The following is a 23,125-nucleotide window of genomic DNA, read 5'->3' as shown; positions in this document are numbered from 1 at the left end:
CACCTTGGTACGGTGAATGAGAGATGTCCGGTTGGGAGAGGACAGTATGTGAAGGGCCTTGAAAGAGAAGACAAGCAGCTTCTGTTTGATGCAATAGAGAAGGGGGAGCCAGTGGAGGGATGCAAAGAGGGGTGACATGGTGAAAGCAGTGGGCTAGGAGAATGATCTTTGCAGCTTGCAGCAATATTCTGAATGGATATGAGCTGGGGAAGAGGGAAAAGAGAAGCATGTGGCGGTAACTGAGATGTGATGTGATCAAAGCCTGGATGGGAATTTTAGCTGTGTGGATGGAGAGGAAAGGCTGTATCTTAGAGATGTTATGAAGGAAAACACCACAAGACTTAAGCACAACCCTGGATGTGAGGACCTAGAGCAGAGGTGGGCAAAGTACGGCCCGCGGGCCACATCCAGCCTGCGGGACTGTCCTGCCCGGCCCCTGAGCTCCCAGCAGGGGAGGCTAGCCCCAGGTCCCTCCCCTCTGTCCCCTCGCCCCTGCGGCCTCACCTCACTGTGCCGCTGGTGCTCTGGCCTGCTGCTCCTACCGGGCAGCGTGGCTGCGAGCTCCTGCTGCTCTGAGCAGCGTGGTAAGCGGGTGGCGGGGGGGTTGGATAAGGGGCAGTCAGGGGACAGGGGGCAGTTGGAGGGGTGGAGGTTCTGGGGGGGGCGGTCAGGGGATGGGGAACGGGGGGGTTGGATGGGTGTGGGAATCCCGGGGGGGGGCTGTCAGGGAGCAGGGGTGTGGACAGGGGTTGGGGCACTCAGGGACAGGGGTTGGTTAGGGGATGGGGTCCCAGAGGGGGCAGTTAGGGATGGGGGTCAGTCAGGGGGCGGGAAGTGGGAGGAGGTGGATGGGGGTGGGGGCCAGGCTACTTGGGGCCTTCCCTACCCGGCCCTCCATGCCGTTTTGCAACCCCGATGTGGCCCTTGGGCCAAAAAGTTTGCCCACCCCTGACCTAGAGAGAGGTGTGAGTGGAAGATGACAGGTTATGGGCCTGAGTGACAGGCAGGATGCTGGCGTTGTCCACAGCGGTGGAGAAAGGAGGTAATAGAGAGGGCTTGGACAGGAGGGGAGAGACAGAGAGCTCTGCTTTAGCCATGTTGGGCTTGAGCTGACAGCTTGGTAGGCACAAGGAGATGTCCCAGAGACAGGCTGAGGTGTGCATTTGGCCAGCAGGAGATGTGGCTGGTGCAGAGAGGCAAATGGGTGAGTTGTCAGCATGGAGAGGAGTGTTGAATTTGTGTTTACAGAGGAGACAACCCAGAGACAAGGGGCAGAGGGAGAAGAGAACAGAAGAGGGAGGCTGGCCATAAACCATGTCACATTTACTGGTTTGTTTGTTTTTTTTTCTCAAGACCTCCCCCATCCTTGTCACACACTGTTACACCGAAACAAACCAGTAAGGACCCTCCCCGCCCCATGTGTTTATATACTATTTGGTCAGCCCCAGGGGACCAAGGACAGAGCCTATGGAAGGGTCCCGGGGAGCTGGCAGGAGGGGGAAGCAGCGATCAGAGGGGTCGGGGGTGGGGGGAGCAGGGGAGGGCAGAGGGAGGACAAGGTTTCAGGAGGAGGGCGGGCAGGGCGGGCAGGCCAGGGAGGGCGAGGACTGAGCCCCGATCGGAGCTTTGCCCGGGGCCGGGCGGGACGCCGCTCGGGCACCCGGCCAGCCCGGGAGAGAGGGGGAAGGTTTGTGGGGAGCAGAGCGGCCGGGAGTCCAGGGTTAAATGGAGGCGGGGCTGAGGGCGGGGATCGGCCGCTGTTGCTGTGACCCCCGGGCATGGACGTTTCCGCTGTTCAGACCCACGTGGGAACGAAGCTGGCGCGGGGGTCACAGGGAAGCCTGTCGCTCTTCGGTCGCTCTGCGGCTGCGAACTCACCGGGCGGGATCCGCTGCGAGCCCGCCTGGCTGCTGGGATCTCAGCTCCTCCCTGGGCTGCGGCGCCGGGCGCTCTTCCCGCGGGTGAGACTCCGGGTCCCAGGGGTCCCTGCCCGGGCCGCGGGTGGGTGGGTGGGTGCTGCTGGCTGCTCGGCGGCGGCTCGCTAGCTGCGCGGCGGGGATTGCGGGCCGGTTCCAGCCACCACCGGACTGGGGCGAGGGGGGACCGTGGGCCCGAATGGGGAGGGGGAGGGGCCAGGGCTCTGGCCCGAATGGGGGGCGGGGCTTGGGCCCGAATGGGGGGCGGGGCTCGGGCTTAGGGACCGAATGGGGAGGGGGAGGGACCGGAGCCCGAATGGGTGGCAGGGCTCGGGCTCGGGGCTGGGGACCGCATGGGGGGCAGGGCTCCGAGGGGGGGGGGGGGGCTTGGGCGGTGCCTGGGGACCGCATGGGGAGGGCAGCGCAGTGGCAGGGGCCGGTCCTTGGCCGAAGGGCTGGGACTCTGGGCCAAAGGGGGGTGATTCGGGGGGCAGGCCCCAGGCCGAAGAGCGGGGGCGGTTCGGGAGAGCCCGCCCTGGAAGGGAAAGGAGGGGCTGGGCAGAGGAGCGCTGGACACTGGTTCAAGTCCCGCCCTTCAAGGAGGGGGCTGGGCCAGGGACAAGGCTGTTTCGAGCCCCAGCCCCTCCCCTTCTGATATCTGACCCACACTTACTTCCAGGAGGATTGTGTGTGTGAGGAGGGTCTTCTCCCCCACCCCCCAGCTGGGTGCCTGTCACGGGTGGGAGGGGTCTCTGAGGCCCTGGGGGCGGAGGGGCCGATAGGAGTTAAGGGGTTTTAATCATCATGGCACCGCCTCTGGCAGGGGGTTGGGCTGCTGGGCAGGGAACAAGAAACCACAAATGGCCTCCCCCACCCCTGACCTGTCCTGCTTGGTCCGTCTCGGTTTCAGATCGGCTGGAGAGTCTGGAGCAGGGACGGGGAGCCAGGGCCAGGACCTCTCCCTCGGCTTTGCTGCTGCCAAATCGGACCCACTCAGACCGAGAGGAGCTGACCCCAGCCCAGCACCTGCAGCAGCGTCTGTGTCCTGAGTGTCGCTGAGAGGGACAATGGGGCCAGCAGCTGGGTTGCTGAGAGTGAAGAGCCGCTGTAGGAGTTGTGTGTTAATGGCAATGGACACCTGGAGACTTGAGGGAATCCAGGTAATGGGGCATCTCTGCCTGGGGGCAGGCTGGAGAGAGACACTGAGACTGCCTGGAGTGCTGGAAGGGGGCGTGGCCCTCCCACTTTTTGTCACTGGCCCCGCCCCTCCCCCTCCTCTTCCCCCTGAGGTCCCCACACCCCACCTCTGGCTGGCAGCTGCAGTGCAGACAGTTGCAGGGAGCTGTGGATGACCCTCCACTTGCCTGGGGTGGGGGGCCGAGAGCAGCCCCAGGTCCGTATCCCTCCCCCCAGGCTCCCTGCCCAGAGCAGGGGGAGGGTCTGTAGTTCCCCACAGCTGCGTCTTACCATGGCCCGGCTGCTGCTCTGAGGCCCTGCTACCCAGCCAGAGCCGGATCTTGGTAACAGCCCCAGGGTAGCTCTAGGGAGCCATGGACCCTCCATCTGCCCTTGGTGGGGGGGTCTGCCTCACCCTCTGGGCTCCCCTCCCAGAGTGTCTGACGGAAGGAGCAATCGACAGAACGGTGCATGTTCCAGGGCAGCTCCAGCCCCGGTGCTGTCAGTGAGACGTGTCCTCCCAGCCCTGCCTGACGGGTCTTTCTGTTTTAGACCCTCCTTGTAACTGCAAGAAAAGTCCAACCTGTAGAGTTGTGGTTGCACTGATAGTTGTATCGTCTCCTTTGATCGCTGCCATCATTGCTCTGGCAGGTGAGTGCCCAGCTTCCGCCCCGCTCCCTTCCCCTCCATCTACGATCTCCGTGCATCCCATTCCCCCGTGACCTACCACGCTCTCTCTCTCCTCCCGGCCTGTCTGGCTTCTGCCCCTGGGACAGAGGATTCCTGGGGGATCTTTCTCCCCGACCCTCCTCCTGCTCCCTCCCAGACCCCTGCACCTGGGCACTCTCTGTGTTGGGACGATCTGACTGACATTAGCCCCCCCAGCCCATCTCTGAGCACTTTGGACCCAAGTCGCCTTTGCCATGTGCCATGAAGCAGTCCCTGTCCAGGGTGTCCAATGGGACATGGTGCAGCGCATCCCTGAGCCCTTTGCCTTCCCTGTGTTGCTCTGAGGTTACCAGCCTGGCCTTCCTGGATCTTCAGATCACGATTGTGGCCGGGCGGCAGGTGCTGCAGTGTCATTGAAATGAGCCGTAGACGTCAGTTGAGACCCCTCCACCAGCGCAGTGTGGAAACCCCCCAATCGCTGAGCTTGGCCATGAAGGGTCCCTTAGCACCATTCACACCCCCGGGCTGCCCAGACAGCATGTGCTCGTGCAGAGGGCGTCTGTTTGCGCTGAACATGAACCCTGCTGTATCCCCCCGTCGTCTGGGGCAGGGCGTGCTGGAGGCTGTCAGGGATGGGATTTCTCTACTGCCCTGGGATCCGATCACTGGGCCCCAGGAGGGTTTCTGCAGAGGGGATTGAATCCAGGTCTGTCTGCATTAGGAATCCTCTGTGCCAATGTCATGACATCCGTGCAGTTGAATTGGTGCAAACCGCTAAAGCAGATGCACTGCACTGGTGCACAAAGGAGCTTGCCTTGGTGCAGTTCGCTGCAGGAAGTTACCAGAGCGAGCCGCACTGCTCCAGCGCATCTCCAGGAGGTGTTTTGTTATAGATGTAAGCAGTGTCAGGATGAGCTCCACCCTGACATCTGGTGGTGAGGTGTGGCAAGTTGTGGAAAAGAACTTCAGGGGCCGATCTCATTTGCATAGGCACACCCACCCCGCCTAGAATGAGGCCATAGCTGCCCAAATGGTCACTTTGGCTGCTGTGGGATCCCCAGTGTCTCTGTTATTGGGGCAGGAAGAATAAATTGTTATTACCCTGATTATGGGAACTGTGCTTGGAACTGTACGTGGCCTTTTGTTACGATGGAGGGATTCACCATCATCTAAGTAGCACTCGCTAGGCAAGGGTCATGGGTTCCAAAACTGTGTGAATGGAGAGGCTGGGGACAAGTATTAATACTTGGTGGCATGGGCCCCTTGGTGAGGGCCTTACATGCTGATTGCACTTCCTCCTCTCTCCACTGTGGAATATCAGAGCTAATTTTGATTTCATTAGAAGTCTAGTTATAGGCTGCTGAGCTCACTTTGGGCTGACAGTGCCCCAGCACTGGGGCTCCCCTACTATAAGCTGAATTCACCTAAGAGCTGAAATCACTGAGTGTTGTGTTAAGTAGTGGGGGAGCCTGAAGATATATTGTGGAGCAGATTGCGGGAGGGCTGGTGAAGCAGTTCGACACGGAGCAGTGTGTGGATGGCAGGAGCTGCTTGTGGGCCGTGGAGCTGAGTGAAGGAGTTCGTGGGGCGGCTGGCGGAGCGGAGCGCAGCCGAGCGAAGGAGTTCGTGGGGCGGCTGGCGGAGCGGAGCGGAGCGCAGCTGAACGAAGGAGTTCGTGGGGCGGCTGGTGGAGTGGAGTGCAGCTGCGCGAAGGAGTTTTGTGGGGTGGCTGGCGGAGCGGAGCGGAGCGCCGCTATGGAGCTATGGGGCGGTCAGCTTCAGATCACGTAAGGTGCCTCTTACCCCCGTCCCATTTCCACCCAGGTTGGGAGGTAAAGCTCCGCCGATAAACTTTCGAACTCTGGGGCTGCCCTGACCAGGGACAGAGACTTTTGGGGCATTGGACTTTTGGGGTTGCTGGACTCAAGAACCAAAGGGAAAAGGGCATGCCCCAATTTGCCTGGGGTGGGGTTGTTTTTGCTCATGGGTTGTGTTATGAATCCTGTTGGTGGTGTTTCCCCAACATAATGCCACCTTGTTTCTCTCTGTTATTAAAAGACTTTTGCTACACTCAGACTATGTGCTTGCGAGAGGGGAAGTATTGCCTCTTGGAGGCGCCCAGCGGGGGTGGTATATATTTGTCCCAGGTCACTGGGTGGGGGCTCGAGCCGGTTTGCATTGTGTTATTGGAATGGAACCCCTAGATATTGAACCCGGCCCTTGTTGCTGCCAACTCTGACGGGCAGAAGGGTTACATACCAATAAAATAAAAACCAGCAGGATCTTATTAAAGGGAAAAAGGCAAAATACCACATTTATTGTGAATACAGAAAGAATCATAGTTAGCAGTTAGTTATAGCTATAACATTCCATTCAATCTCATATTTATTCTCACATTCATTCATACAAACACACACACACACACAGGTTCTGCAAGGTTGTTATCATAGTTACCAGCCTTAGAGTTGCTCATGCCAAGCCACTGGCCAGGTGGCCTGGACATGAGGAGGGAGCAGGGCCTTGTCAGATGCTCATCTGATGCTCCTGGAAGTTGGTTTGCAGAATCAGACCCCAAAGTTCTCACTTTTTAGAGTCTATTTTTATAGGAATTTCTTCCTATGCCAGTCTATGGGAATTGCTTCATCATGCTGTTGCTGAATCAATCAGCAGATAGCACATTCCTGACGGCTCCAAGATGTTATCTTGTTCTTTGGTTCTCCCATTCTTGAGGCTGTTGGGTGGATTCCAGTCTGCCCTCCGGGGAGGGGGGGTCCTCTGGTTATTTCCACTTGACGCCTTCTTCAGCCGATGGACACTGGATTCTTAGGCTGGCACCTCCCTGATCATTCAGTTATTATCCACACCAAGCATCCATCCACATACATCCTCTATCTCTATTTTAATCACAATTGTTAATACAACAAAAGGGCGGGGAGTCTCTGGGTGCTGTTTCTGTTGTTAGAGTATTGTTTTGAGTCTCTCTCTCTGTGAATTGCTTAGAGAACAGACTCTGTCTTCGAATGTACTAACACAGTTAGCAGCTTGCAAGTTTCATACATAGAGGGAGAGAAACAGTACCAAAAACCAAGAGACCTCTTAATTAGTAATACCCTGGAATTTAAACTCTGGGGAATCAAACTCATTTGTGATTTTAATACAGAACTTCTTTAATATGATCCAACATAATCCCCCTTTTGACACTAAGATTTATAATCGTCAGTGTCACTTTCTATGTAACCTATTCAAGAGAAAGTACTGTGAGTTTGTGATTCCAATTCATGCCACATACATGATCCTAGTGATGTATCTTTACTATAAGGTTCTGGGGCAACAGGCAAGGTGAGGCACACCCACTTTTGAGGAGTCCATTCGGTACAACCTCTAGTGTCCAATAGCTTCCCTCCCTCCCCAGCCCACTGGCTCAAGGTCCAGGGTAGCCAAAAGGATCCCATGTGTAATATGGGGAGTGGGTTAACCTTCAATACCTTTGCCTCCAGGGACTGTTGGTGTGCAATTTTGACAACAATTTCTCCCATTAATAAGTCTGCTTTACAATAGTGGAAACATATTGCATCCATTCATATTGATAAGTGTCAACAATGATCTCTTTCTTTTTTAACAAATGCATCAAACCCTTAATATTTCCCAATATGACCCAGAACATTTTGTGTTCCAAAGTAGCTAGTGCAAGTATCTGCATTTCAGTGCATCCCATAGCTATGGCTGTGTAGTTTCCTATTTCTAATATTTTTTTTTCTTATGGATAAGCCATGTGGTAGTATTAAGCCATTACTAAAGATTCCATTGGCCTTTTAGGTTACCCAGACCAATTTGGACCAAGTCTACATTGGCATGTACTTGTTTTTGTATCAGGCTGTCCTGTAGCTGGGACAGAAAGCTTAATTTATTTTTAAGTTCCTGCAGGTCTTCAGTATTTTTTTTTTAAACACACAACAGTGCTAGCAACAAGACAAAACACAAGACAAAACATAGAACACAGAACACAATTTCTATTGTGACAGTAGATTCATGGTATTGGGTTGCTTTTCAGCTGGCATCAGCTTTTCCTGATTTTCTGAAAGACAAAAAGAACATGTTTCTACCCCTTTTGGGGTGGCAGATTATTGCTTAAAATATTTCTTTTACAAATACCCATATTTCTTTTACAAATACCCTTGCTGATTGCAGGCAAAACAGAGAAATTGCCCCCATATTTTCCTGTTTTTGTTCTATAGGCAGGCCAGGTTTCAATGGCTTTTATCTTTTAAGGGTTATGGGGAAATTATCCCACTGTTTAGTCATTAAATCCCTGAGTTTTCCTTCTTATACAGCAGACCAAGTTTATAATGTTTTTCCTGCTGTGTTAAGCTTTAAGTTTTATTTACAGGTAATAACTGAGAAGCATCATTACCATACGACCTTAAAGGATTTTTCCAAAAATCATACACACTATACGTTGTTACAGGGATACTTATTATCATTAAATTTATTAAAATTATCTTGTTATCCCATGCCTTTTATTTAGACAATTTGTTTGCTGACCAGGTATGTCCTTTATCTGCAGCTCCTTTGTGCTGCTAGTTCTTTCCTTCCTTTATCATTTAGGTAATTTGCATTTTCACAGAAACTTCCTGCTTTTGGATTTAAAGCCATCAGCAGCTCAGAGACTCTATCTTAAAAGGGACACAATCAACTTTCACCAGAGTTTTGATTACTTTTAACTTCTGCTTCCAAAACACACAGCAATCTGAAAAAGAAAACCCAACCTATTGTGGCTCCCTTTGGAGCCCTAATAGCATTTTAATTAAGTAGCATGGTATGTTTGCATTTCTTTTGCCCCTTCTACAATATACCCTGCACATGTTCTGGGGCAAATGCACATTTCTTCCATAGTTTAACTTCTATAACGTTATCCAGATCCATTTTTACATAAGGTGTCACTATTTCTTTTTTTGCTTACAGAGTTTTCATGTACCTTTATCAAAGTGACAGTCTGATTACTCAGAGCCATTTTAAGACTCAGTGTTTCTAACATTGCTTCTTTTTGTTTTGTGCACCTCACCCCTGCTGTTGCTTCAGAGAGGCACTGTCTTTTTTTAATTTTTTTTTCTACAACTCTCATCTGCTATTTTGTTACAAAAACAAACAAACAAAAAACAAACAAAAAGAATCCAAAAAAATTTTTTTTTATATTCTCCTGATTTTGACTGCCCTGCTGCAGCCACAACTTAAAAACATTTTAAATTTTGTAAAGCATTGAGTTACCTTTTAAGGGTTAAATGCCAAATCCCAAAGCCAAACAACACTAATTACCTGTGTCTAGCAAAAAGGTCTGTCAGTTTTGCAACTTTGAATTAAAGAGTCAAATGGATTTTTAGTGGCATTATTTGAAACAAAAACAAAACTAACTGGTCCTTAGAACTTTACATATTTACACACACACAGACAGATACATACACGTTTTCTTTTCCTTAACATCCCTTCCACACTGCTCTGTTTTTTACATCTTACATTCCCTTTATACATTTGAGGCAGTTAAGTTCCAATAGAATCCTCTTATGTTCTTTTAGCAAATTTGACTAAATTGTCCAGTCAAATGATTTTAATCAGATAGTTTATTTTTGCCTGGCTAATTTACAGACATTCCTTTGGAAAAGGGCCCATTTTTCTTTCAGAATGGCTGCAAAGAAACCAAGAATGCTCTTTCTCTAACATTTTTCCTTTTTAACATTTTCGGTTAAAAGTTGTTTGGGTGAAATACAAAGTTTAACTGCTTAATTCCCTCCAGCCTCTGCAGAGTTAACTTTTTTTTTTTTACTCTCTTTTCTCTTTGTAATTATGCCTGGGGGTGCCGTACATAGGGCCTTCTCCCCCTTTACCTGCGTCCCTCCAGCCTCTGCAGAGTTAACTTTTTCACTCTTTTTGTATTCCTGGAGTGCCTCTTTCACTATTTTCAGCTGGCTTTGGATATTTGTAGCCAGCACCTTCCAATTGTCTGCTCCCTTTTCCATTTGTGCCTTTTCCTCTTTACATGAAGACAAGCGGAGGGAAGAATCCTTACATGCCTCCCACAACAACCAAATTGCTGCTGCATCTCTTTTGGCAGCACTAGAAGGTTTGTATATGAGGATATACTGAGCCAATCTATCCTCTAGGTCCGAAATAGTGCAGACATCAGCTAGGGTTTGTTTAGTCCAAGGACTGTGCCCAAATTTTTGAAGGATTTGTTTAAAAGGTGTAATTTCTTTAACAAAAGGTGAGGTTGGAGTTCCTTCTGACTCCATTCCTCCCTCTAGTACTGGCTTACCCTGTTTTCTTTTAAACATCTTAACATGGATATTTCAATCTCTTTGTCACTGCTGGTATTACTTAGCAAGTGACACAGCCTAGATTCTGAAATCATAGCTTAATCTATGCGTTTTTCCCCTGATACCTTCCCGGAGGCCAGCAGGTCCCCTGCTACCTTCCCAGAGGCCAGCAGGTCCAGTTAACCTATTTCTCCCTGCTACCTTCTCGGAGGCCAGCAGGTCTGGTTAACCTATTTCTCCCTGCTACCTTCTCGGAGGCCAGCAGGTCCGGTTAACCTGTTCTTCCCTGCTACCTTCTCGGAGGCCAGCAGGTCCGGTTGACCTGTTCTTCCCTGCTACCTTCTCGGAGGCCAGCAGGTCTAGTTTAATCTGTTTTCCCTGCTACCTTCCCGGAGGCCAGCAGGTCTGGTTTAATCTGTTTTCCCTACTACCTTCTCGGAGGCCAGCAGGTCCCCTGCTACCTTCTCAGAGGCCAGCAGGTCTGGTTTAATCTGTTTTTCCTGCTACCTTCTCGGAGGCCAGCAGGTCCCCTGCTACCTTCTCGGAGGCCAGCAGGTCTGGTTTAATCTGTTTTTCCTGCTACCTTCTCGGAGGCCAGCAGGTCCCCTGCTACCTTCTCGGAGGCCAGCAGGTCTGGTTAACCTAATAGAAATGCCTAGCTCACTAGAGCTGGTGGTGTGCACACCAATATTTACAATAACTGAGGTTTTTTACCAATATTCCCCCTTTTGCAATTCTCCACCAAAATGTTGTACCAATAAAAAAATAACCAGCAGGATCTTATTAAAGGGAAAAAGGCAAAATACCACATTTATTGTGAATACAGAAAGAATCATAGTAAGCAGTTAGTTATAGCTATAACATTCCATTCAATCTCATATTTATTCTCACATTCATTCATACAAACACACACACACACACAGGTTCTGCAAGGTTGTTATCATAGTTACCAGCCTTAGAGTTGCTCATGCCAAGCCACTGGTCAGGTGGCCTGGACATGAGGAGGGAGCAGGGCCTTGTCAGATGCTCATCTGATGCTCCTGGAAGTTGGTTTGCAGAATCAGACCCCAAAGTTCTCACTTTTTAGAGTCTATTTTTATAGGAATTTCTTCCTATGCCAGTCTATGGGAATTGCTTCATCATGCTGTTGCTGAATCAATCAGCAGATAGCACATTCCTGACGGCTCCAAGATGTTATCTTGTTCTTTGGTTCTCCCATTCTTGAGGCTGTTGGGTGGATTCCAGTCTGCCCTCCGGGGGCGGGGGGGGGTCCTCTGGTTATTTCCACTTGACGCCTTCTTCAGCCGATGGACACTGGATTCTTAGGCTGGCACCTCCCTGATCATTCAGTTATTATCCACACCAAGCATCCATCCACATACATCCTCTATCTCTATTTTAATCACAATGGTTAATACAACAAAAGGGCGGGGAGTCTCTGGGTGCTGTTTCTGTTGTTAGAGTATTGCTTTGAGTCTCTCTCTCTGTGAATTGCTTTGAGAACAGACTCTGTCTTCGAATGTACTAACACAATTAGCAGCTTGCAAGTTTCACACATAGAGGGAGAGAAACAGTACCAAAAACCAAGAGACCTCTTAATTAGTAATACCCTGGAATTTGAACTATGGGGAATCAAACTCATTTGTGATTTTAATACAGAACTTCTTTAATATGATCCAACAGTTTGCCCTGATGTCACTGCGTCACTGTGATTATACTGGTGCAGCTTGCTCTGATACAGATGGGCCCTGAATCCCAGCTCCCTGCTGTAATGGCAGGCTGTTGCAATGGGCAGCATTGGCTCTCACTGTGTAAGGTGGGAATCTGTGAGCTTAGGGTTGGTTACACACCTGCAGGTGCAGGGAGCTCTGCAGAACATGTGGCATCTGACCTGGAGATGGATGGTGGAGACAGCCTGTGCCATCAACTGTTAGTCACTGACTTCTCTGCTCAGTTCAGTAGGGCAGGGGTGTGGGCTACCGTGCACTGGACAGTGAAATCTACAGGGTCAGACATGCCTTGTGCGTGAGGTGAACACATGCTCGTTTTCTGATCACCGCTGCCACGTTTCCTAACTCTTCCAGACTTAGAGTGTCTGTTCCTCGCTGAGCGCCAGCCACATGAAAAGGCTTGAAAACCAGTTACCGGGTTACTGTGGTGTAAACAAAAGTGACGTGCTCGAAAACATCTGGAGAGGTTTGAGTCCGACTCCTCTCAACGAGACAGGTCTTTCAAATCCTCTTTGGTGTCACTTATGGGTGACCCCACTGTTGCTCTTTCATGGCTCTGAAAGGGTTACACTGCCGTGAGGGCTTCCAGAAAGTGCTTTTCTTGCTGCTGTGTTTGGGGAGAGAAAAGTCTGCAGGTAGGAGGTGAATTAAGTTCCATCATTCCTGGCCCACAGTGCAACAGGTCACTTCCGGTTGCTGTGGTTTTTGGCGCCCCCTTGTGGCTTTCATGCCCCTGTGTGAAAGTTCCCAAGTTCTTCTCAGTTGTTCACCTGCTGTTTGTTGCGAGGTTGAACGTCCAGCTGTTGATCTTGTGCCTGGGGTGAAATGCGCTGAGCTGTGTCAGTCCCTCGCAGGCTGGGAGTGTCCCTGGAATCCTTCTTGCCAGGCAAATTTACAGTGACAAACGTCTCCGTCCCCCTGCGTCTGATTGCCATGGTCCAGCCCCAGCTGGGGGTCCCAATGGGCTTGGCAAGCCGGTCAACTGACTGCCTGTTTGGCCACAGTCAAATACTCCAGCGAGAGCCCTGGGGGTAGGAGGCAGCCTGCCTTTCAGATTGCGTCTTGGAGCCTCACTTGTGTTTTCCGGAACCTGGTTTCATTGTTTTGCCTTTTTTTTCTGAGCTAAAATAACTCAGTGAAGTACATTTTTTTAAAAAAATTAGGTAGATCCGTATCTATCGAAAGCTAAACCTACTGGAGAGAATGACATCTTGCTCTTTTTTGTTCCTGGTGGGAGGTAACCAATTCTGATAAATTGGTATTTTAAAATATCTGACCACTCTTTGACAGATTTGACTGGTCAGTTGACCAATTTTTGTACCAGTCAAATGCCCAATTCTAGATGCAACTCTTACCCTCCATGTGACTGTCTCATTCTCAGTGCTGACATCTCAGCTTTCATCAGCTGATCTGTGCCCCCCTGCTGGCCCCTCGTGCCCAGACGGCTGGATGGGATACCGAGGGAAATGCTACTATTTCTCAGAGACGGAAGGGAGCTAGACCGACAGCCGGAGCCGCTGCTGTGCACCGGGTGCCTTCCTGGCTGGAATCGACAGTGAGCAGGAAATGGTGAGAGACTCTTGAATTGCCATACACTGATCTTGGCACAGTGGTGGCTGCTGCAGTAGGACCTGGGCTCTGCCCCTGGGGTGAGGAGCAGCTCTGAGCCCTCCCGTGCTGGGAGGCCAGAGTGAATGAACTTCCAGCTGCTGAACGCCAGCCCTGGCTGGGCCCAGGGCCCTACTGTCTGTGTGATCACAGGGATTGCCCATTCTCAGCTGCCCCCCTCCCCAAATAGGGAGACAGCTTCTGTCTAGGGCAGGGCTGGCTCAGGCATGTCCTGGCCTGCTGGCTGCTGGAGTGGGACTGAGAACCCAGCCAGTGCTTCTGTTGTGGGGATGGGAAATGAGCAGCCAGCCGAGGAGGCGGGGGAGGAGGGGATCCTCTCAGATTGACTTCAGCTTGACTCGCTCCCACTTCACCTTGACTCGCTCCCTCCTCCTGCCTTGCTGTGGTGAGCGGGGGCTGATCTGTGAGAAGAGAGGTCTCTGCAGAGAGCTCAGACCCAGCAGCTGCCCCCAGCCCAGGGGGACTTGGGGTGTGGGTGACTGGGAGCACAGGGGTGGGGCTGCTCTGTGCAGGGGGAGGGTTAATACTGCCTGGGTGATCTTATACTTTGCAAAAGGCAGGGGAACACCCCCCCCCCAAAAAAAAAAATAAACTGAGCACTCTTCAATATGGGGGGAGGGATAGCTCAGTGGTTTGAGCATTGGCCTGCTAAACCCAGGATTGTGAGTTCAATTCTTGAGGGGGCCATTTAGGGGTATGGGGCAAAAATCTGTTGGATGATTTAATTGGGGATGGGGGTGGGACTAGAAGATCTCCTGAGGTCCCTTCCAACCCTGATACTCTATGAATATATAGCTGGGATTCTCTGCAGCACAGAGCCCTGGAGGGGGGTGGGGGGTGGGGAAGCACCGGAGCTGGGGCTGATACCTGCTGTCCCTCGGCTTTCTTGAAGGCGTTCCTGCTGCGCCATAAGGGTGTCCAGGACCACTGGATCGGCCTCCGGAGGGAACAGGGTCAGCCCTGGACATGGGCCAACGGCACCAAATTCAACCACCTGTGAGTCTCTCTCACCCCTCTGGACTAATTCCCTGGGCTTGGGGATTCTGGTGTCTGAGCGGTTTGAGCTCAGGTAGATCCACCATTCAGTGCTAGTGAAACCACCAGACACGACCCTGGTCCGTTCGCATCCTGCGTGTATCGGAGACCGATGGGAGCCAGCGTGTCCCTGAACTCTCGGCTCCTCCCCGCAGCACGGTGCTGGGCCGGAGACAGAGCCCGCCATAGCCAGAGGTGCCCTCGCTGCGCGCTGGATTTCAGCTGGGACACTCGCTGTTCTCCCCCAGCCCTCTTCAGCAAGGTCCCTGGGGTGTCTGACCCCCCCTGGGGAAAGGAGGCAGCAGGGAGCTCAGGTTAACAGTGGCCGCTAGAGAGGGCAGCATGCCGAGCACTGCATGGCAGGTGCAGGTCCCGCTGGGGATTGCAGCTGGCAGGTTTGAGTGACATGGCTGGTGAGGCCTCTGAATCCGCAGCAAGGCACCGATGTTAAAGGAGCCTGCGGTTCACAGGTGCTGGATGCCTGGGGCTCCCACGGGAACGGGGTACAGTAGTGATGGCTGCCCAGCCACCACCCCGCGATGGGTTTCAGTGGGCTCCAAGTGTGATCACAAAACCAGCGCTGCTTGAACCCTGGGACTTCAGCAGTAGAAGCATGAGCCTCTGCCATAGGAGCGAAAGAATCCACTTCTTTAACTGAAACCCCCCGCCATTGATAAAGCTCTTTTGCAGGCCAGCCATTAGAGGGGGATGGAGACCCCCCCACTTCTCTGGTCTGGGTTACTTCAGTACTTTGAAAAATCAGGCTCTTTTGGCGCTGGGTCAGGGCTCCCCAATGGACAGTCCCCATTCTGCTGTATTGGACCCAACCTTTGGATCCCACCTGCTTCCAGCCTCACTGGGTCTGAAGAGCTACCAGACACTGTCCTGAGTTCGGGCCTCTGTGGCACTCTCCTGGGGTACAGACTCCCTGTCTGGTATGCTTCTTAGGATGTGGGACCCTGCAGATCAGCTGCTGTAGGATCCAAAACCAGTGCTGAACCCTCCCAAATCTCCCGAGAGGCATGTTGTCCCTAGAGCTCCACCCTCCACACCAGATGAACTCTGGGAGAGTCACGTGAGGGTTACAAACAAGGAACACATGCTTTCACAAAGGAACTTCTTCAACACTCTCTTTTTCCCCCATCCCCAATGGAAAGCTCAAGAGTTATAGATCAACGGAAAAGGAAACCCCTGAATGCAATTTCTTCTTTCAGTGTCATCTTGGTTCTGCTCCATGTTTTTCAAGGAGGCGAGATCCCTCCTGTCCCCCGCTTTTCCTGCTCAGTCGTCTGGTTCTGGTGATGGTCTGCCCCTCTTGTTAGAGGGCCGGTCCCTTTTGACAATCAGTCTAACAAATTCTCTCTGTCCTGCTGGGGACTGTCCATTCTCCAGCACCCCTGTGGGCTGCTCAGCATAGAGGGTCAGGAACAGTCAGCGGTTCTGCAAAGCCCCCGCTGTCCTGAGCTCTGCTCCTGAGGGGCTGGGAGAGTAGCTGCTCCGCACTCAGGCCTGCACTGTGGAGAACGGCTCCCCTGGCTGGGACTGGTGTGAAATGCCCGGCCTCTGCCTGACTGCAGCTCCCTGGCTTCTGTGTTGCAGGTTTCACTTAAGAGGAGGAGGTGACTGCGCGTATCTGAACAACGAGAAAGGGGTCAGCCGCTCACGGTGCTACATGGGAAGACAGTGGATCTGTAGCAAACCTGAGGTGTATGTGATGGTGTCATAAATATAAAGGGAAGGGTACACACCTTTAAAATCCCTCCTGGCCAGAGGAAAAATCCTTTCACCTGTAAAGGGTTAAGAAGCTAGGATAACCTCGCTGGCACCTGACCAAAATGACCAATGAGGAGACAAGATACTTTCAAAAGCTGGAAAGAGGGAGAACATCAAAGGGGTCTGTGTCTGTGTCTGTCTGGGTGAGGCTTTTGCCAGGGTCAGAACAGGAATGGAGTCTTAGAACTTAGTAAGTAATCTAGCTAGATATGCGTTAGATTATAATTTCTGTAAATGGCTGATAAAATCAGTTGTGCTGAATAGAATGAATATTCCTGTCCGTGTGTCTTTTTGTAACCTAAGGTTTTGCCTAGAGGGATTCTCTATGTTTTGAATCTAATTACCCTGTAAGGTATTTACCATCCTGATCTTACAGAGGTGATCCTTTTCTTTTTACTGTTTCTTCTATTAAAATGTTTCTTTTCAAGAACTGAATCCTTTTGTCATTGTTCTAAGATCCAAGGGCTTGGGTCTGTGGTCACCTATGCAAATTGGTGAGGATTTTTACCAAACCTTCCCCAGGAAGTGGGGTGCAAGGTTTTGGGGAGGATTTTGGGGGGAAAGACGTTTCCAAACAACACTTTCCCAGAAACCCGGTTAAACGTTTGGTGGTGGCAGTGGAAGTCCAAGGGTCAAATAGTTTGTACCTTGGGGAAGTTTTAACCTAAGCTGGTAAAGTAAGCTTAGGAGGTTTTCATGCAGGTCCCCACATTTGTACCCTAGAGTTCAAAGTGGGGAAGGAATCTTGACAGATGGGAAAAGAGACTGCACTCGAAAGGGGCTCAAAATGAGACTCCTAGATGTGACACTTACACAACTCACACCTACTTGAACGAGCCAAGATCTCAAAATCAGGCAGTGGGGCCCTCAAGCAATAAGTGTGTCTCGTTGAAACTCATTTAAACTTCGTATGTGCCTTCTGCTTTTGAACCTTTTAAACTCAGGGTCACGTTGTCAAGCTTTTCTCTGCAGCTGAGAGGGAGTGATCTCATGAGAAGGAGTCTTACCTCATTTCCCCAGCATGTGGCTAAGGGAAGGCCTTGTTCGTTTAGACTCCAGAACAGCATTTCTCAAATGCAGCCAGCAGCCGATTGTTTTGCAGCCACAAGAGCCTCCAAAGTGCCCCAACAATCGCTCAGATGTTAAGTATTAAAGGTGTCTTCTAAATGCCATAAATCCTCATGCGCGCTCCCTTTTAAATAGTACCATGCCGGCAGAGCTGAGCTACATAGGTGTGGTTTTCTTTCAAGTCACAAAGTGTATTCTTTGGCTAAGAACATAAGAACGGCCATACTGGGTCAGAGCAAAGGTCCATCCAGCCCAGTATCCTGTCTGCCGACAGCGGCCAACGCCAGGTGCCCCAGAGGGAGTGAACCTAACAGGCAATGATCAAGTGATCTGTCTCCCGCCATCCATCTCCACCCTCTGACAAACAGAGGCTAGGGACACCATTCCTTACCCATCCTAGCTAATAGCCATTCATGGACTTAACTTCCATGAATTTATCCAGTTCTCTTTTAAACCCTGTTATAGTCCTAGCCTTCACAACCTCCTCAGGCAAGGAGTTCCACAGGTTGACTGTGCGCTGTGTGAAGAAGAACTTCCTTTTATTTGTTTTAAACCTGGTGCCCATTAATTTCATTTGGTGGCCCCTAATTCTTGTGTTATGGGAACAAGTAAATAGCTTTTCCTTAGTCACTTTCTCTGCACCACTCATGATTTTATAGACCTCTAACCACTGTGTTTACATCTCATGTTATTGTAGCTCTGTAAGTGGCTATGGGCCATCTCACTGCGTGGTGTTTGGGTAGGTTGCGATTGTTCATGGGGGTGGGGAGGGAGGTGAAAAAGTTAAAATGTTCTACAGCCGTCCACCTTTGACCAAAAAAGCAAAAGAACATCAAAAAAGACAAGACTGTGCAAAGCACTGGTTTGTTCTGTGTTTACGTCCAGTAAAGATAAGACATAACTGTACCTTATATTTATTATTGAGTCTGCAAAAAATCCCTATGTAAATATGCACATGTAATTTATTTATTTGTTTTTCCTACAGTTAGTTAAGTATTGTCAGAGCCTCATTCTGAGGCTGCCAAAAATTTGTGAGAACCCCAGCTCTAGAAAGTGTTAGGATTTTGTTTTCTATGTAACCATTACTTTCCAGTATTTGCAAAAAGAAAAGGAGGACTTGTGGCACCTTAGAGACTAACCAATTTATTTGAGCATAAGCTTTCGTGAGCTACAGCTCACTTCATCAGATGCATTCAGTGGAAAATACAATGGGGAGATTTATATACACACAGAACATGAAACAATGGGTGTTACCAGTATTTATTCACTCTCGCTTGCATCTCTGTTCTTTGATAATAAACTCATTCCTGTTTTCTGTATATCTAATTGCTGTGTTCTCAATAGAGTGGTTGGCTTGAATTGAATTTTACAAGCTGCTGTGGACCGCGCCTGTGGGATTAGAGTCACAGTTCTGCATGTGCTCCGGGGAACGGGCTGAGCACTCCCGAGGGACGCTCAGAGGCTTTGGGAGTGTCTATCGCTAACCGGTACACAGAGAGCGAGGCCTGCAGGGGACTGGAAGGTCAGGCTTGCGCTGCCAGGGGTGGTGGTTTGAGAGAGCTGACCCATGGCAGGCCTGGACAAGGCTCCCCCAAAAGTGCCTCGTATGCCTGCTATGAATCACTCAAACGGGCAGACGTCCCCGGCTCATTCCACCCCTGCACCCCCCAGGTACAACCCGCACAAGGCATTCGACCAGGGTGAGGAGAACACCTGCAATGCCCTGTCACCTGATGTGCTGAATTTGCCTCTGAGCCCATTTTCCCTTCCAGCTTGGGACTCCAGAACCCTGCCTTGTTGAGCCAGACATGCTTGCCAGCTGCAAACACAGACCCAGGTCTGGGCCACACCCCCAACGCTGCAGACTTGAACCCAAAACTGCTCAGCAGGTCACCTGTCTCCAGCACCCAGCTCCCAATGGGATCCAAACCCCAAACCCCAGCTCCCTGCTAGCCCAGTTTTGTCAATACTCCTCAGTCCCACCCCAGAGCCCCCTGCGGTTCTGGCCTTAGGTCACCCCAGACAGCTCTCTTGATTCTCTTCACTCCTTCTGTGGCAGATACAGGATACACAGCAGGGCGGTGTGCGGGTTTCCTTGGCACTCACTTCGAGTGAGCTCCATAACTCAAGGCTTCACCGTTCATTAGTAACACGCCAATTGCAACCCCACACCAGCCAAACCCATTCGCAGCTCCAGCAGGGCTTCCTTTCTGTTCCTTACCCGCCTTACAATTCTTGTACTGATCCCCGTCTTCTCTAATTTAGCTAAGAATTTCCCACGTGATACCGTATCAAATGCTTTGCTGAAGTCCAAGTATATTAGATCTGCTGCATTTCCCTTCTCTAAACAACCAGTTCTCAGCTCAAAGAAAGAGCTCAGGTTAGTCTGGCCCCATCTACCTTTGGTTACATCCCCTTTTCCATTTACCTCTGTTGGAGACCCCACGGCATGGCCACTAGTTAAGTTGAGGAGATGGAAGGCCATAAGGGTCGAGGAGGTCTCCCTGCTAAAGGCCTAAGGGCTTCTTCTCAACCCCCCTTTATAGAATTCAGGCCTGGCTGGTTTGAGTAAGCTCTTTTGCTCTTAAAACAATGTTGCAGCCGCAGACAATGCCCCATAGTGTAAGGTTTGCTGACGCCAAGTTAAAAATAATAGGAAAGAGAGCTACAAGGCCAGACAGGATGTGCTGGTTCTTTAAGTTGCTAGGAATGCTTGTTAGAGGTTGCAGGAAATAAATATTGTTCTAACCCATATAAGAAAGGCAGAGTATTTGTGCAAAGTTTTGATTGGCTGATGTGTAGTGCAGTAGCGTTAAGGAATATAAAAGTGTGTGTAATGACCTGCTCTGATGTGCAGGATTTGAGATTCTCCCTGTACCTTGTTTGCAGCTTCAAATAAACTTTTCTGCTTCCCCACCCCGTTGTGATTATTGAGTGACATACACCGGGTAACGAACCCCCCCTGCTGTTGTTCGCCTCTGGCACTGGGTGCCGGCAACAGCTTTTGGAGTCCCAATGTGGGCTGACGAGGATGCAATTTAGCCTTGCCCAGATCCCTTCTGGAGGTCGAGGATTGCAGCGACAACCGACGCCCAGCACACACCGGTGAGTTCATTGGGGGCCTCAGAGGAGACGCAGTTTGATCGACCCCGGAGGGCATGACGGTGCAACGCACTCACATGGTGGAGAAGCAGCTGTGGGAGATGGTGAGGAACCAGTTCCTTGGATATAGGGGAGGAGCAGCTGCGGGCGACGTTGGGGAACCGGTCCCTTGGATAAGGTAGGAACCTTTTGAAATCCGGATTATATGCTCTGTTGGAACCTGGGGACGCCCACAGTTACCCTGTAGGTATGGGACAGGAACAGAGCACCGGAGGTACGGTACGATGCACGCCCCTAGAGTGTATTTTAGTAAATTGGAAGATATTTGGATCAGATCCAATGGCTAAGGGTAAATTGAAGCGATTTTGTACGGTTGACTGGCCTCAGTACCAATTAGAGGACCAAGAACAGTGGCCTCCCGGAGGATCACTAAATCATAATACAATCCTCCAGTTACTCCTGTTCTGTCAGCGAACGGCAAAGTAGAATAAGCATTCGTATGCTTACTTGTTTATAACCTTATAGTCTCGTACTGATATTTTACAATGCTGTAATTTAACCCTGATTGGCCCTGTAGCAATTAATGTCAGTCCCCGGATCTCCACCCCAAATGTAATGGCAGATCCGGTGTCTCCTTCGGCCCCTACACCCACATTGAGTGAGGCTTCTGCGGCCCCTACACCCACACAGAGCAAGGCTCAAAGTAAGATTCCTAGTGAAGCTCATAGTGAGGTTCAGGCTCCATCTGCTGGATTATACCCCTTACTTACCAAGACTAAAATCGCCCCTAATGCAATAGAAAGGACAAGCTCTTACCATGCAGGTCTATACTCATGCACCTTTTAATCCTATGGACCTGGCTGCTTTCAAAGCACAGGCTGGAGAATTTTCTATCAACCCAAGCAAGTTGGTATCGGTTTTTGAGGGATGTCTTAGCAGCTACAAGCCAGGCTGGGATGATTGTAATGTCCTTCTGCAAACATTATTGACTGAGGTTAAACAAGAACAGGTCATAGCTAAAGCAAGGAAAAAAGCGAAAAGGCGATATGACCAAGACCGTAACAACGTCCCGATCCCAGATAATCAAGTTCCTATAAAAAATCCTAGGTGGGACCCAAATGACAATCAGGCTATGACCCACCTCACCTCCTATAAGGAGCTGCTACTGTATAGACTCCGTCACGCAGCTGTCAGACAGAATAATTAAACTAAACCATAGAAGGTAGTGCAGGATCCAAAGGAAAGCCCTGCAGCTTTTTTGCAGCGCATTCGAAACACGATCCAACAATATACCAATGCAGATCCTAATAATCCACAAACTGAGGCAATTATTAAAGGAGTATTTACAAGCAGGGCAGCCCCGACATTAAGAGAAAGCTACAGAAAAAGGAGGATTTGATAAGTATGACCATGGCACAGATTTTGGAAGCAGCAAATCAAGTGCATAGTTTAAAAAAAGTAAAAAAAAAAAAAGCAAGTAAAATTAATGGTAGCGGCAATGCAGGCAGGCACGAAGGAAAGTAAACAAAAAAAAGGGGGCCGTGGACACGGACGTCCCGGCCCGCGAAAAAGACGACTGGGGCGCAATCAGTGTGCCCTGTGTCGGCAAGAGGGACACTAAAAAAATAAGTGCCCAAACAAAAAGAAAAGGGGAAGTACCTCTATGATGGCAATAAAAAAACAAAAATAAGGGTGTCAGGGAAAACAGATCATCCAACCCCCAGAACCCCGAGTAAAAATGCGGGTGGGAAATGAAGAAATAGATTTTTTATTGGACTCTGGAGCGGCGCGAACTGCTGTAAATCAACCGCTTCAGTTGCCAGTAGAAAACTCCCTCACTGTCACAGGAGCCACAGGCAAAGATACCAAGTGCCTAGTGTATGCCCCAGCAGAACGTGCTTTGGGAAACAAAACCATATCCCATAAGCTGGTATAGCTCCCTGAATGCCCAACACCGTTGCTGGGATGGGACCTGCTGTGTCGCCCAGGTGCCACCCTGCATTTTACTCCAGATGAAATAACCCTTACCTTACCCCCTGAAAATGCATAGATTATGACCCTTGCAGTTGAACCCTCGGCTATGCAAGCCCCAAAATGGGACAAGCGGGAAGTCCAAGTGTATCCCCTTGTGTGGGCATCAGGGATCCCAGGAAAAGCTACTCACCAAACCCCCATTCATGTCCAGCTCATACCCAGGAAAGGCCCGGTGCGGGTAAAGCAATAGCCAATCAAGAAGGAAGCCAAAAAGGGGTTACAGGAAACCATAGATCGATTTCTAACGTACCGTATTCTCCGGGAATGTCAGTCAGCCTGGAACACTCCCATTTTACCCATACAGAAACCTGATGGCATGTACCGGCTGCTACAAGACCTAAGGGCAGTTAATGAACGGGTTAAGACTCTGCACCCTCTTGTCCCTAACCCCTATACCCTATTGGCTTCTATAGGGGAACAGTATACCCATTTTCCAGTTCTTAATTTAAAAGATGCTTTTTTTGCCATCCCAGTTGACACCTCAGCACAGGAGATTTTCTCCTTCGAATGGGAGGACCGGAACAGAGTTAAAAAGCAACTTTGCTGGACAGTGTTAGCCCAGGGGTTTAAAAATGCCCCCACCCTCTTTGGCCAGGCTCTGGCCAGGGACCTAGAGGAGTGGGATAATAAAGAAGCCCTCCTTTTGCAATACATAGATGATCTGTTAATTGCCACTGTAGGCTTA

At 50.4% G+C, this 23,125-nt stretch overlaps 1 pseudogene; it reads left to right on the top strand.

Annotated features, from left to right (window-relative positions):
* Positions 1 to 1,778: 1,778 nt before the first annotated feature.
* Positions 1,779 to 17,027, top strand: LOC140898118 (early activation antigen CD69-like; annotated as a pseudogene).
* The last annotated feature ends 6,098 nt before the right edge of the window (positions 17,028 to 23,125 follow it).

Source organism: Lepidochelys kempii, chromosome 14 (genome assembly GCF_965140285.1).
Source record: "Lepidochelys kempii isolate rLepKem1 chromosome 14, rLepKem1.hap1, whole genome shotgun sequence".
Classification (NCBI taxonomy): Eukaryota; Metazoa; Chordata; order Testudines; family Cheloniidae; genus Lepidochelys; species Lepidochelys kempii.
Note: the sequence above shows the minus strand (reverse complement) of the source record. Positions and strands in the feature narration are given on the sequence as shown.